The following is a 15,459-nucleotide window of genomic DNA, read 5'->3' on the forward strand; positions in this document are numbered from 1 at the left end:
ACATCCCCTCCCCCAAGATGCACCTGACTGAGCCAATTATCCATGTGCTGCCCTTAACCAGCGGGATTTTATAGCCTCTATTTTTCTAGTACTTTCCTTGTCATCATAAACATCCCAGTGTTTGCTCACAAGTTGTTCCATTAAAAACAAATGTGCTGCCACTCCACGGCTGTGGAATTTGCTGCAGAAAATCATCCACAGAACAGCCCTGCCTTGCCAGCCACCTGCACCACCTCCCCCTTTAACTCTAACCCAGAGGCACGTTACAATTACATTATTCCAACTAAATAAAATTATTTTCCCCTGTTCCAAGACATAAAACAACCACATTATTATGGCCATTGCTACTGTGATTTAGTAATTTAAACAAAAAGACACACACAATGATAAGAACATAGTAAGTAGTACAGCACTTCATTACAGCTGGAACCAGTATTTATGACCCCTGAAAGCAAAGATGGTCGTGAAAATTATATGCCCAAACCTGTCACTTCAAAAGTACAACTTAATCATATAATGCTCAGCACAGAGGTTTCAAAGACACCGATGACATTTTGGTTTTTTCCAGGTGAAGAAAAGCCCTGAGAGACAATAAATCGTTTAAGGTATCGGTGGAAGCGGCTTACTTACGAAACAGGATTTGCCATGCAAAAAGTGAATCAGGAAGCATCACCCTCACACGCTGCACCCTTCCTCAGCTGCTGTGGAGTCTCTCCAGCTGCCCCCTGCCTCCCCCAGAGCAGGTCAGGGACAGGGACAGCCACCCAGGGCACTGGAATGGGCTCGTGTGCTCTCCGAGCTGAGAGGAGCAGAGATGCAGAGCAGCCACTGGAGAGCTCCTGACCAGGCTGCACACAGAAGTTAATCTGGTAAAAATGCTTTGGACGTGGAGCCACAGCCCAAGTACAGCTCTCTGCCAAGACTGAGGACAATACATTATTAACTAAAGTTTAATTATATCCACAAACATACATTTCTAGCTGAGGCTTACAACCACCTCTCTGTAGGTTTGTTTGTTCTTCTAGTGGTCCTGTTAAGAAATGAGTTTCATGATCACCTTCATAGCCCAAAACACACATTCGTCTGGTATTAAATTTATTTCTGCTTTGTTTCCATAGGAATTTTGCTGGTTGCATATTAATTAATTTTTGTCAGAAACAGACAACACTTCACAAAGGACCCTCTAATCAGTGGCTATTAAGGGTGGGCTGCAATATGGTTTCTTTGTAACTCTGGTCAGAGTATTTTCAAAAGGCAAAACCCAGTTTTAAAAAAGAAGCTATTATCTCCCCACCAAATGAGTATGGAAATTAAGGAGCACTTAATTATTACATTTGCGATGCTCTGAATTAGGCAAGATCGATTTCCAACAAGTATCATTCCCTGTGGAAAGAAGAATCTGGCTACTTGTAATATATAGACCACGTTTTGTGGTTTTAAGAGAAATTTTGCAGGAAGAATGAGTCAGCAGCAGACAAGCAGCCAGGTCTCTACAGCCAACAACCACGACATGTGCTTCAGTGGGGAAAGCCCCACACCTCAAAGATCCAAGTATAAGGCAGCCCCACTGAAAGGCTGCCCACTCTTCCCAGTAACCTGATGGCCAAAGAAGCCATGCAAGTAGCTCTGAAGACTTTACCTCCTCCTTTTCTCTTTCATGTACATCAACCATATGCTCAAGCAAAAAGCACAGGCTCCATTCCAGAGGAAAAGCCAAAATTCAATTAATGACACCAGTCTTTAAAAGCCAGCTGAGACTGCAGAAATGGCTCATTCAGGAAATTTTTCTTTCTGAAAGCTTCCATGAACTGTAATAATGCAACTATTGCAGGCATTTATTTATTAATACAGAAAGATTTATTTATGAGAGATCTACAATCAGCTTAATCTCCGAAAGCTTGATGCAGTTTAGCCCCTGGCCAGAGTTACTCCTCTGCTTTGACATCAGGAAGCAGAATCCCACAGTTCAGAAGTGACTGGGAATAGCCCAGGGAACACCTCAGCAACAGCAGCAGGCACCCTGCACTCCCCCAAGCTGCACTTTGATGCCAGGCATTGATAAGGAAAAGAGGCAGATTCCACAGGCCAGGAAAGCTGGTAAGTGGAAGAGTCAGGGTGTGTGTGATAGCACGGGTGAAAGGAGATGGAGAATTGACACTTCCCTTTAAATCAGCATGGCTGGGAGGAATATGAGAGGTTGGTAGTGTGAGTTACCAGATCCTGCTCTGGTGCAAAGGAAGGCCAATGTCAGAGGGTCACAGCACAGACAATGCAGCAGCAGCACATCTGTGTCTCTGCTGGGCAGAATATCCCCCTGAGCTACCAGCAACACCAGTTTGGCAGCACTGGAGCCACTTGATTTCAGGGGCAACTGTGATATTAAATTAATATATTTATTTGCAGTAGAGGCAAGCTTATATGGGAATGGCACAGAGGGTATTTAGATTCATAAGAGGCAGCTATGAAGACAGCACTAAGATGTGGGAAGCTGTCCAATGGTTTTGCTACTTTGTCCCATCATGATTTCAAAGTCTGAGTAGTCAATAAAAGTGCATTTCAGGTCTTCAAGGAAGCAGATCCACACAGTGCTTGGACTCTCTCTGCTACAAGAGACAATTCAAATAAGTGTTGCCCTGTTCCCAAGTATCAGGATTCTGGTTCCTCTTCTGCTTCTCCTTTATCACCAGTGAACAGCCATGGTGATAACAAGAGGACTGAGTACAGCTGTCTAGAGAGATGGCAGGTACTGCCCTGAACATCCCACAGAATTAAACACAAGCTTTGCCAAGAGCACAGAGCCAGAACAGAAATAAGAACAAGTACAACTTTTCTACCAACAGGAGCTCAGGATGACAAAACTGTTTCCTGCTGCCCCATCTCCTGCACTTCCTGCCACCCTGTCCAGGGAATATGCCTTTTCCCTGATCATGACCTGCAGAACACAGGCATCCACTCAGACATGAGCATTACTGCTGGACCCACCATGGCCTTGAGAAGGGACACCCTCTGTGCCCTCCTGCTTCTGCCTCCTCATGACAGAATCACTGGTACTGAGCCAAAGCTGAGCATCCGTGCCCTGAGAGCACAGGGAAGGAGAGAACTGCTCATCCCTGCCTCTGAAACAACACAGATGATGTTTTGCTTATTAAGCACACACAGAAAGAAGAATTTGAGCTGTTAACATTTGTCATTGCTGTATCTCCCACTGAAGCCCGGGGAAGACAGCCAGGTGCTCAAAGCAATGGGCACCACAGGCCACAAGGGTGCTGTGAAACTAAAGACAAAGAGCTCCAGAGCTTTGTTTCACATGCAGAGAAAGCTCCCAGAAGGAAGAAGAAACAGTATTTTGAAGTCCACCTGAAAGAAAGGCATCAGACAACGGCCCAGGAGACAGCCAGCTGTTGATGTCACAAGACTTGTACTACCTCTGCCACATGTTCTTAGCCAGGAGTCTCACCCTGAGGCAGGAGTGCTCTTGGGTACCCACCCCACTGTCCACACAGCTGCCCCTCTGCTGAGCACATCCTCAGCTCCACAAACCACAGGGACACCTCTGGCTGTTGCCAAGGCCACAAAAGGGGCATGAGGACTCATGCCATCCTGGAGAACTGAGGAGCTGCTGGGCAGGACCCTTCAGGGTGCAGGGGAGCCCCTGAACCACTCGGCCAGGGGCATCTCTGCCCACATCCTCCCTTTCCATTTCACAAGTGGTTCCTCACTGGCACAGCTGCTGATTAAAGCCTGCATTGACATCTGAAGACTCAAAGGCAAATTAAAATAACCCTACACTTCTTAATCCAATTCATGCTTTTTTAATGACTAGAGCTCCTATCATGTGGAAAGCATCTCTTGCAGGAAACTGCTTTGACCACTGCTGTTCATAAATGTAAAAAGACTTGCTAATGCTCTCCAAACTTCCCACAGAAGTATTTATATCAGAACCCCTCTATTTTTTTCCCCAACAATAATCTAATTCATGTGACTCTTATCTTAAGTATGAAACAGCACATTAAATCCAGGATCACAGCTCATTTAGATAAACGGAATTGGGCACATCCAGCGAGTCATTCCTGCTGTGACATTTCTACTATTGACAGAGTTATTTCCAGGCCCAGCGTGGGCAGGGAACGGGGAGGACTCTCACCCTTCAGCACAGTCACTGCCCCTCGCTGAGAGTGCACAGAAGAGCCAGATTTTCTCAAGGGACTCTACCTGGGTCTAGTCACATGTTAATAAACATTCTGGCAGCATTTCCCAGAAATAACCTTCAACTGTTACCTAGAAACATAATCCATCAAAATAAACCTCAAAATAGTAAGAAACGAAGAGAACTTTTAGTGGTAGGCTGCATTCTAACTATATATACAAAAGAATTAGTGGACAATGTAGAGTCATTGATCAAGGGGATAGCTCCAATTAATTTAAATGTTATTTTCTTTGCTCTTTTATAAACACAAACAGTGTTTTTAAAAAGTTTCCTTTACCTCACTTTTTCCTACCCTCTGTGAGCACTTAGGAATAGAGCTGAACCTCATGAGCCTCTACAGGACTTAAGAGTACCCAGTGGAACCAAAGCACTTAGCAGGTGATGAACTGAAGTGACTCTAGAGCTTAACAGCTAAATCATGCAGAATAGATTAAAATTTCCCATCAAATAAATTGAAAGTTCTGCTTCAGCACTGAACAGTTCCCCTTCACCCTACAGCTCCATCCCCACACTCCTTTTTAATCTGGATAAATACAGATGGTATTTGCCTCCCCCTGTTTTTCTTTCCATTTTTTTAATAAACTGCTGGGTTGATGCAGGAACCACAGTCAAAGGATTTTCTTTAGGTACTCAGAGCACTCCTGATCTGCATATTGATTTCAACTCGTAACTCCTCACAAACAAATCAGGTACGTGGGTCTGTCAGTGCATGGGCTGGTGAACCCTTCTCTCCCCTCACAGCCCCTGCACAGGGATTAACACACACCGGTACGTGGGTCTGTCAGTGCATGGGCTGGTGAACCCTTCTCTCCCCCCTGCACAGGGATTAACACACACAACACGCTGCCTCAGTAGGAACTGGAACTTCCTGGAGTTTCCACTGGAGGCTGTGAAGCTGAGAGACCATCACAAGTGGCTGGGGCTCAGCCAGGTTATCTCCCTGATAACCTCTACAGCTGGGGACGTGTGTGCAGCGTGACATCCACGCGCTGACGGTCCAGAGGAACCCGACTTGGCTGTAGCTCAGCATTTCCCAGCACTGCCCCAGTGCCACGGAGAGGGAGCCGGCCTTGGTTCACAGGGATGCCCGTGCTCTGTCTGACTGCATCCATAACAATGAGCTGCTGCTCATTTACAGCTCCCCTCCTCCCTGAAAAATTGTATTTTCAACCAGATGACATGCTTCTGATTATTAAGAAAGATCTCTGTATACACTAGAAATTAATCATTTCTCTACTCTGCTAAAACTGATGACAATGTAGTCTTGGCTCTGGAAAATTAACTGCTATAGGTCAGTCACAAAGATACGCAATTTAAAATTTCCATATATTCTTTTAGTCAGGTAGAATCCTCTCTTCAACCCTTCTCTGCAATCATCAAGGTTTTATTGGAACTGGCAGAAATATTCAATCCATTATGCTCATCAGTCTGGTTAGAGAGAGATGGTGGGGGTTCACTTTCAAGTCCCTGGGCAGGTTCTTTTCCCACCAATCAAATTTTGCTTTTAACCTCAGTAAAAGCAGGGCTAGATCCTAAAAAGGTCCACCCACAATGACACAGGGGAGCTTGAAATGGATTAAGACAATACAAGGAAAGAGAACTTCAAAGCAAGACAGATAATCAGACAAGGGTGTATTGTATGCAAAAAAAAAAAGCTAATAATCTTTATCTGCATTACAACAAATATCTTTTACTTCCAAAAGTCCCCAGGGCTGCAGAGTTTTCAGTTACCTTTTCCCTGTTTCTCTAGGATTAATACTCTTCCTTAGCAGTCTGCTGCCAGCTGCTGCATGGTCTCTCTGGATATCATGAATTAAATTCTTGGGTTTTCTGACTTTTTCCACCATTAGAGGGACATTTATCAGGTTAAGCCCAGATTTCTTTCAATGTCTTACCAGCAGAGTTTTGGATGACTAATCAAAGAACTGAATATATTTTAAAGATTTGGTTCTCCCTTCACTATTTATACTAGTCAATGTCACTTTGACACTATTCTGGCTTTTCACTGCAAGAAACTTTCCAACTCAAATTCCCTTAAAACGAACATGCTCTCATAAGCAGACAAGTGCCATTTGCTCCATCTTGCCCTCCCCCAAGTTAGCTTCAGCTGTCACCAAAAACACAGTAAGCATTTTCCTCCTTGGGAACTATGTGTTCTTGCAGTTATATCCAATGGACCAGAAGAGTCTGGCATCAGAAAAAGAACTATCTGATTTCTTGGACTCACTGCAAGAGAACCTGCTTGGCCAGGCACAGTTACAACCACCAAGGATTCAGTTAAATTAAAGATACCCTGGGCAACGGATACTGGCTGTACAAAAAGTGATCAGGCATTCACCCACCTCAGACACAGCTTTGGGACTCTCGATTGCTCTCTAAAGGGTGTTTCTTCCTGCAGTTATAAATAACAGTGAGTAAAACACTCTGTAGGTACGCTAGTGTGAAGATTTTTGGAGTCACCATCTATGAACTGCCACCACTATTTTAGTAAACAGAAAGTAGTCAACAGCTCTTGAGAACCTTTCACATTTTCACCTTTCTGATTTCAGTGTGTTCAGATCTGAAAGGACATTTTTCAGCTTAATTCAGACTCAGCACTCAAGGTCATATCTGCTATTCTTGCCATGATCCATGTTGCCTTTTTCGATCTACATTACCTAGAATTCCTATTTCTATTCCCAGTTCTAAGGGGGAAAATACGCCCTGAAAAAGCAGCTGCACCTTAGACCTACCCTGAGATACTGAACCTTGCAGTGCTCCTTTATGCCAGGAACTGCCACACTCAGATGGCTCATCCTTGTGTGGCAATGACCCAGACGTCACAGAGGATGTGAGAAAAAAGTACAAAAATGCAAAACACACTTAAACCATCTTCCCAAAAACCTGCTCAGGGCAAGAGTTTTTCACAGATAACTCTACATTTCCATTTTCTGCCTCACCATGTGCCAAGCCCAGTCCTCAGGCACAGACAGCTTCCAAGCAAGTGAGGTTTCCACCCAGACCTGCCTCTGCCCTAAGTGCCCTTCTCTCTCTTCATTAATTGCCTTTTTCCATCACACTATCATGACATGATAAAAGCATATCTGGAACACATCTGCAGCCTCCTGTCCCCTCCAGGAAGGGCCCAGCATCTCACTGGAACGGCATCAAGGGGAATGGTATCGAATGTCAGGGTGAGTTGCATCCCATCTGCTCTGTGCTGTGCTCAGGACAACCTTCTCCACAGAGCTTTTCCAGGAGAGGTTGTTCATCAGGTCTTATTTTTAAAGAATCTGGGCCAAGTCATCCCTGCTGTAGCTTTAATGACGTCAATGAGCTACAGCAGGGGTGAAATTGGGCCATTATTTTTTATGTCCATATGTCCTGTGCCTATTAAAGAAAAAAAAAATGGGAAAAGAAGATCAAGGAAGAAAAGTTATTGAATCAAAAGACTACCCGGTGCAGAGATTAACATCTAGATGTGGAATGTTCCTCTTTTGTTCCTGCTGTACATTATAAATATAACAGTTTATGGAAAAAGAAATACTTCTGTAGTGTCAAGGTACAATGTGAGTTCTGCAGTGACAAATGATATTCACATTTTGTATCCTGTTTTGATAAAAAAGCCAACAGAAAAAATCATTACCAGGAAAAGGTCTCTTCAGAACTCCACTGAAGGGAGCGACACAGTTTCCAGTAAGTGTTAGTGCCTCCTCTCTAAGCCAACACTCATCACACCCAGGGTATCACCACCAAGCCCAGTGGACCTTGTCCTGAGCTCATTTCTTACTCAATCCAAAACATGATTATACAAATACCAAAAGAGGAAAACACAACAAGGTTAAGCCTAAACAGTGTTTTCTGTGCATGTGCACAGCCTCAAACACCAACATGAGAAGGGACACAGCTGAGGAGGCCAAGCCTGCAGGTGTGGGACACCAGCTGTGAACAGCAGCACGATTCTGTGGGCATTTTCAGAAGGCTGAACTGCACCACTGATGTTGATAAAATGTGCAAATAGGTTTCCCACTCCCACACCCCAGTCCACGGGTACTGCCCAGGCTGCAAATGCGACTCCAGCTCACCCGACCACAGCCAGTGAGACCTACAACCACAATTTCTCAGCTCCACACTTAAAGCCCACTTAACTGACATTTAAGAGTATGAGTAACCATATTCAGAGGGACACGGGTAGAATTACTCACCCACATGCCTATAGAGAGTCAGGCTGATGCACCTTTTAAGGCAGAGAGCAACTGCCCAGCAACAGCCCCAGATCACAGGAGCTGGTGTTCAGGGCCTCTGCTTTGTAGATAACTTTTATTTCAAAGTTTTATAGAAGATTCCTCTGAAATCTTTGACCCTAATTATCCAAGTCACTGCTTCAGTCAAAGACGAAGTCCTCTCTGCAAAGGCTTTTTTCTCAATTGCTTCCCTTTTGCATTAATGAGCTCTTTTTCCCACAATAAGCTACGAGAGTTTGAGGTTTTGTTTTTGTTTTTATTTTTATTCCTCTCCTCCCTCCTCCTCTCCCATTCCAGCTCTGGAATCAAAATAACTTGAGATGGAAAACGTGTGACCTCCCAAGCCTTTATTTACAGTATCACAAACCACAAGGGAAGGTTCTGTCCAAGTTTTCCAGCTGGAATGGGAACAGCAGGGAAAAAACGTGCCCTCATTTCTGCAGCTGTGATATTTAACACATCACAGGGGAGAAGGGTGGGAAGGAGGCAGGAGAATTAGAAGCCAGTAATGATGCCATGGAAATATCGCATGAAGCATCTCAGCCACACAGGCAGGTTCACATGATGACATCTTTTCTCCTCAGAAATAAACAGAGCTTTGTACATGCAAATGGAACTGCAGAACCAGTCTGATTCAATGGCATTACTTCTTCACTTCTACCTTAAACCAGACTGTAAAATACGGAAACTTTTTGGACTCCACCTGAGTATGTATCAGTGTTGTAATGATCTCTCTTCATCCTCCAAAATTATAACAAAGACTTTGTCAAAAAATAGAAGCCTAGCAGCAACAGAATCTTCCTCAGATATTTAAACAGCACAGAAAAACAAACACAAATGAAGGAGGTTTAGATCTATAGAAAGTTACTTGCAGCAGGAAACTGTCAGTTAGTTTGTGGTTACAACCACAGCAGCATCACAGCCCTTTCTTCTCAGTTAAAGACGTATGTCCAAACACTTCCTCGTGTCTTGTGTTTCTATTGTAAAAGGAAGAAAACCACCAGAAGAAAAACTCACCCCTGTTTCCATGAGAAATTTCATAGTGCTAGATTATACAGAAGACTCTGTAGATCCCTTCTTTTTGGAAAGGGCTCCTTTTGTATCTTTTTAAAAGTGTCCTGGCAGGGTCTAAATGGGTTTACCTGTAACTCTCTCCCGCCTTGACAAGATCCCATTCTCCTTTCCTCACCTCTCAGCAGCTCCCCCTTCTCCCTGCCTGGCACAGTAGCAAGTCAACCTTTACACACTGAGACAGGGAAATGTCACAAGTGTGCTGCTCCATTATGCTGCCAAACAGGGCTCCTCTCCTTGCTGGAGTGTTATCCCCTTCATCTAACTCTTTACAGTGAGTTTTTCAATCCAGCTGATGAAGGATCCAACATGAAGACAGATTTCTCTGCATTTAGTTGGTTTCCACAAACTCACCCCTTGTAAGGGGGTCAATTCTCATGTCATGGGTCCCACATTAAGTCCCCAGGTAAGTTACAAGGTGCAGAAAAAGTAAGGTTCAGGCCCAATTTGTGTCCACATAGGACATAAGGCTCTGGAAGGAGAAAAGCTGGTCCCATCACACAGCCAGGGGTGGAAAATCACAGCCCAGCATGACACAGGCACAGGGACAGGTGCTCAGGCAAGGCAGGGAGTGCTGGAAGGACGTTAGAAGGAGGCAACTGCAAACCAAAGCTGTGCTTCCTTTTGACAGGACACAACACATTCCTTCAGTGGAGTTACAAAATTGCTTAGAAGGGACATCAATTCCCCAGGGCACAAGTCCCCTGTCCCCAGCCTGCCTCACATTTTATCAGGCACCCTTGGATTCATTCCCCTCTTATCCTCCTGCCCAATGTCAGTCTCTGCCTCTCCTTCAGACAGAAAACACTCATCCCTCCCATCCAGGCCTCTGCAGCTGCAGGAGCAGTGGAAGCACAAAAAGGCAGCGCAGTGCCCAGGACAGCTGGAAGTGAGGATGCTGAGGGACAGAGCAGCAGGTCCCTCCGCATCCTGTATCAACACCCCCCATCTCCTGATCACCCTGCATTCCCCCTGGCTCCCTGCCAGGTCCCACAGCTCCCAACATCCCTGGCACACACAGCTCACGTCTGCACACGCGTCCCTGGGGCTCTGCTCACAGCAGGGATTGAGGACACTCTCCTAGATTTTGAAATAGTTCTATGCAAAATACTCCCAAGGATGACTTGCAGAGGAGCTTTCTCCCAGAATTTTTATTCTGTCCAGCAGTCTGGATTGAAAGCCTTCAGGTCTGGAAACACAAAGGGCTGCACAGCGATGCTGGCAGAACAGAGGGGGAAATTACCCGGTGCCTACAGCATTTTCCTGGACATGGTGGTTCAGCTTTTTGTCTCCATGAGCACTGCATTCCCTGACAAGGTTTAAAACCCATTTCTCTCCCTACATTCTCTACCTGCCAGCTCACAGACGTTACTCCTCTCTGGTGACGCAAGAGCAAGGATTCATTTTCCTGTGAACACCATTCTGGAGGCAATTTCCCCTCACCTACCCAGAGAATTAATGACCACTTGGGCACCTCATGAGCCCTGTAAAATCCTTCAGGAAAGCTAAATGAATGGAGCCTCAGCCTTGGGGCAAAGCAAACCCTAAGCTCTGCCAAGGATTGCATTTCTTCTCTGCTGTTAGGGCTAATTCAGAGAAAAATGCTCCCTCTACAACAGCCTGTGGGGGAGTGTGTGACCTAAAACAGGAGGCAAAGCTCTCGGGATACAGATGTTCCCCCTCAGCACAGCAGCACAAACTCACATGGCAATTAATGCCTCTCTGGGCATAAACTCCTCTGTTCAAGCTGCTGCTGGCAGCTTTTGATCCCAGAGAGAACTGGCCACAGCTCCTTTGGAACTGCAGTGGGCAGGCAGGAGCTGCTGGGCGCTCTCCCAAGGAAATCAGGTATTGCACAGAGGGACAAGACAGCACTGGAGCAGCCTACCCAGCCTGGCACTGGGCTCTGCTAATCCCAAAGAGAGGCTTCAGGAAGGAAATCAACGTGGGGAATGGCAATGAATTCACTGGGAGCCAATTTCCTGACAGGAGACAATTAAGGTATTCAAATCACCCCTAGTTTTCCACAATCTCTGATAAAGATATTGCATGTTATTGCAGAGCTGGTGTCACTGCAGTCTCAGTGTAAGTGCTGTGACCCTGAGGTATAAACTAAAGGCTGACACCCTGTCTACCAAAACCTCCAGCCACTAATTTTGTAGTGAGAGTTCACACTCTAAGATACATTCCTAGAATTCACACATGAGGTTTGGATGGAGCTGGACACACACAGTGAACCCCCAAAAAACACTGCAGAGGTTACAGCATAAGGGAGTAACAGGTACACACATTCAGAAAAAACACAATCTCTTCACTTTTCCTTGTTAAAAGCCACCAGGGGTAACTGCTTCCTCTTCCACACTGTTTATTGGGAAGTTCTGCATCTGAATCCTATTGGCAATGTAAAACAAATTTAGAGTTCAGAGGACAAAAAGACAGAAACTACAATTTGATGGTAGTAAATGAGGTGGTACTAGTGTTTATTTCATACAAATAAAATCAACAAGGTTAAGAATTTTTTTTGAGAAAAAAACACACCCAAGATTTAAATTTAAAATTATATTAATTGCACATCCTGTGCAGCCATTCTCCCTTTTAATCTATTTATTTGAAATATTTTAAGGAGAAAACGATGCTGACTAAACAGAAAAAGGCAAGGAGTGTGAGCTTTCTTTCAAAAGAAGTTTATTACCAATGCACACATCTATGCAATTTAAGCCAACCATTTCCTGTGACTGCCAAGGCCTTCTCAGAGCTCCTGCAGCCTTCTCCAGCCTCCATTTCACCATGTTTTCCCCAAGCATTTATTCAAGTGGAACCCAAGCTAAGGTTAATCTCCTCTCACCAACAGCAAGTTAGTATCACTCAGATAAATTACCATTCTCCCTAGTAACATCTAAATGTTTTTTTCTAACCCAGAAGAAAAAGAACAGCCATCCAGCTGAAATGTCAGAGCCTACCTTCTGCAAAAAATCTTTCTAGATGCTTCTGAATGCAGGAGGGAGCAAAAACAGCATTGCTGAAAAAGGATGTCACTGTTGGTCCACATGTGTCAACATCCTAGAAAAAGACAGAACACAGTAGCTGAACTGCCATGCCCATGGGAAATCAAGAGCAAGAATAAAGCTGCATTATTTTTCCAGTTACACCATGCTAATGGCTCCTATGCAAACAACATAAAGCTACAACATTTTATAATTGCACATCAGAGTTTCTCTGCAGACATCCCTCCGGTATGTCAGAAATTCAATACGTGATAGTAGGCGGCAATGAGCACCTCAGGGATTTAAAGTGTGTTCCAAACCATGAGTCATCGTCATCTCTAACTCATGGAAATTAAGGAGCAAAAAAAAGAGAGAAGAAAAAACACACACGTTGCACTGACCAGTCTCACGTGCTCCCTGTGTACAACACTTCTCCTCAAAGCATCTCCCTTCTGAGCTTGGAGCTCACTGATTCCCACAAAGGAGACACCACAGACAAACCCAGCACATCACAGATTCTCCCAGGGAGCCCCCAGAGCCGGGCAGGATCCCACGTTTGAGGGTGGAAGCAGAGCTGGAACTGCCCTTGTAATCCCCACAAATCCCTCCACAACTGGAGGAGCAAGGAGCCAGCAGCTCCCACAGGGAACAAAGGCAGGGCTGGTGAACCAGCAGCACCCAGGAGGGCAAACCCAGGCGGGGCAAGCCCAGGCACCCCATTTACACTCCTGCTTCAGCCACCTGCTCTCCCCAAGGCTGAGTTTTGTCAGGAGGGCTGAGGGCAGAAGGAACCTGTAACCAGAACAAGTTACTGCTTTGCTCAACATTCCAAGCAGCCCCATTGCCTTTCTAAGGGGTCCTTTGAGCAGTCTCATCTTTACCTCCAGCCACTGCAAACTGGTTTTAATGCTGGGCTGTTTTAAAATACAGTTTTAATGCTGCTTTTAAAGCAGCTGGGTTGCACTTTAGGGCACACACATGTGCTCTCCACTCCCCTCTCTACTGATGGTCTCCCCAAGTATATCCAGGTTCCTTTATGTCTTCTTTAATGTCTTTTTTCTCTGTCCTCCAAGCAGCAGCCAGAGCAGAGCCAGGGCTCTCACAGCACTGGCCTAACAGGGTGATGGAGTGGGGAACGTTGTTGTTCCCACATGCTCACATTAAAATTGTTTCTATCTCACTGAACTCCCCATTATCCCTTTCCCCTTCAGGTCACAAAGGGCACAGCTGTCCTTCCCCGCTCTCCCTCCCAGCAGCAGGGGCTGTGCTTTGCACAGGAACATGCAAATCTGGGTGCACAACCACGCAAATAAAAGCACACCTCCTTGACTGGGACTTGGATCCAAGCCTCAACACCAGCACCTGCTACCAAAGTGTTACACAAAAATAAATAAAACACCAATACACTCTGTTTCCTTCCCTACAGAAACTGAAATGTTTGGAAAAACCATCAATACCTTTAGCTGCAAACACTGCCTCAGTTAACATAAATTTATGTCTTGCCAACAGCTTAAAAAAAACCCCAGTAACTGAGCTTCACTCTTGTAACTTCTTGCACGGCAATTTAAAAAATATAATAGTGCTTGCACAGGTCAGATTCATCCTGGAGGAAGAGCAAACGCGAGTAACGTTTCAGGACCATTAATCTCAGAAATCTCACCAGGAGCAAGCAGCCAGACAGCTTAAAAATATATTTAGTCCACAAATGCTTATTAACGTCATTTGCTGATTCACAGCTGAGCCAGGCACATAGAGCCCAAATGGCATTTCTGCTTTCCCAGGATGGGTGGTAATAATAATAATAATAATAATAATAATAATAATAATAATAATGTTGAAAGTGTTGGACATCAAGTTGCTTAACCTATCTCAAAACCTTCCATGATGCACCTTTTAGACTGAATCTGTCAGAACTGGAAACCACAGGTCCAGTCTGTGGCTCTGTGGTTTAGGATCCGATCAGAATCTATCTGAAACTGAATCTTAAGTTTTCTTTTCTTTCACTGACTATTGATCTTGCTGCCAACATTAATACAGTCAAGACCAGAAGATAAATAAAATTAATTCTTCAGGCTCACAACAAAATAAACACTGAAAATCACCACTACTTCTAAAATTATATCCTCTTTATAACTGAAGAAAAAATATTCACTTATTTGATACCTGTGCCAGTATTTTGTATGTGCACTTTGGGGCAGAATTAACCCACTAAATTCTTAATGAATGCTTTAAGTAAAAACTCTTTTCATAAAAGGAAATGTAAAGTGTTTCTTCCCCTACTGGTACATACAATACAATGATGCAAAGCCCAAAGGACTTTCTCTCTAAAGCAACTATTCAAATCTGTATGATGGAAATATATTTAAATACAACATTTTAATCTTGCTGTGCCTTTGAATTTTAAATGCATTTTTATGAAAGCAAGTATTTCATTAGTCCTTTTAGCCATTCTACCATTATAATTTGCAAGTAAACAAAAATCCTCATATTCCCTTTCTCTTTTGAAAGGATTCATTATAGCTATGTAGTTTTTAACTCAATACACATCCAGTCTGATTGAGCCTTACCAATGTTTACTATTAGGTTATACAATAATTCATTCCTCAAACACATTGGGATTGGTCCATATCCATTCTTTCCCCATTTTCCTCAAGCTAGACAAGTCTCTCTAGGTGCTGAATATGCCAGAGACCATCCTCCCAAAAGAACCATCCACCACAACCCACACTTGGGTAAATAAATTGTAAAAAACTGAGTCAGAGCAGGGCCCTGCTCTCTCTGTCTGGCTTTGCTGAGCAGGGAACAGTTCTCAGAATTAGCAGGGCCTGGACACAGGGCTTCAAAGGGTTTCAGAGTCTGGGTGAGGCCAATCTCAAAGCCCCCAGGGTGGGTACCTGCAAACCTGGAAGGGCAGCCACAAAGCCTCCTCTAAGTAAGAAAAATCAACCTTCCCACCTCCATTATTCTTTTTTGT

General features: G+C 44.4%; 1 protein-coding gene across 9 annotated transcripts in view; it reads right to left on the minus strand.

Annotated features, from left to right (window-relative positions):
• PITPNM2 (phosphatidylinositol transfer protein membrane associated 2) overlaps nucleotides 1-15,459 on the minus strand; it is a 122,752-nt gene that overhangs the window by 97,285 nt on the left and 10,008 nt on the right. For 7 of the 9 annotated variants that reach the window (XM_039724437.1, XM_039724438.1, XM_039724441.1 and 4 more), the window contains exon 2: nucleotides 12,462-12,561. The exons of 1 other annotated variant lie outside the window; for it this stretch is intronic. The gene's annotated coding sequence lies outside the window, so the exon portion shown is untranslated. Of the gene's footprint in view, nucleotides 1-630; nucleotides 652-12,461; nucleotides 12,562-15,459 lie in introns of those variants that run through there. One more of the 9 variants, XM_039724436.1, reaches the window with a different exon arrangement.

The sequence above is a fragment of the Passer montanus genome, unplaced genomic scaffold (assembly GCF_014805655.1).
Source record: "Passer montanus isolate IOZ18808 unplaced genomic scaffold, ASM1480565v1 scaffold53, whole genome shotgun sequence".
Lineage (NCBI taxonomy): Eukaryota > Metazoa > Chordata > Aves > Passeriformes > Passeridae > Passer > Passer montanus.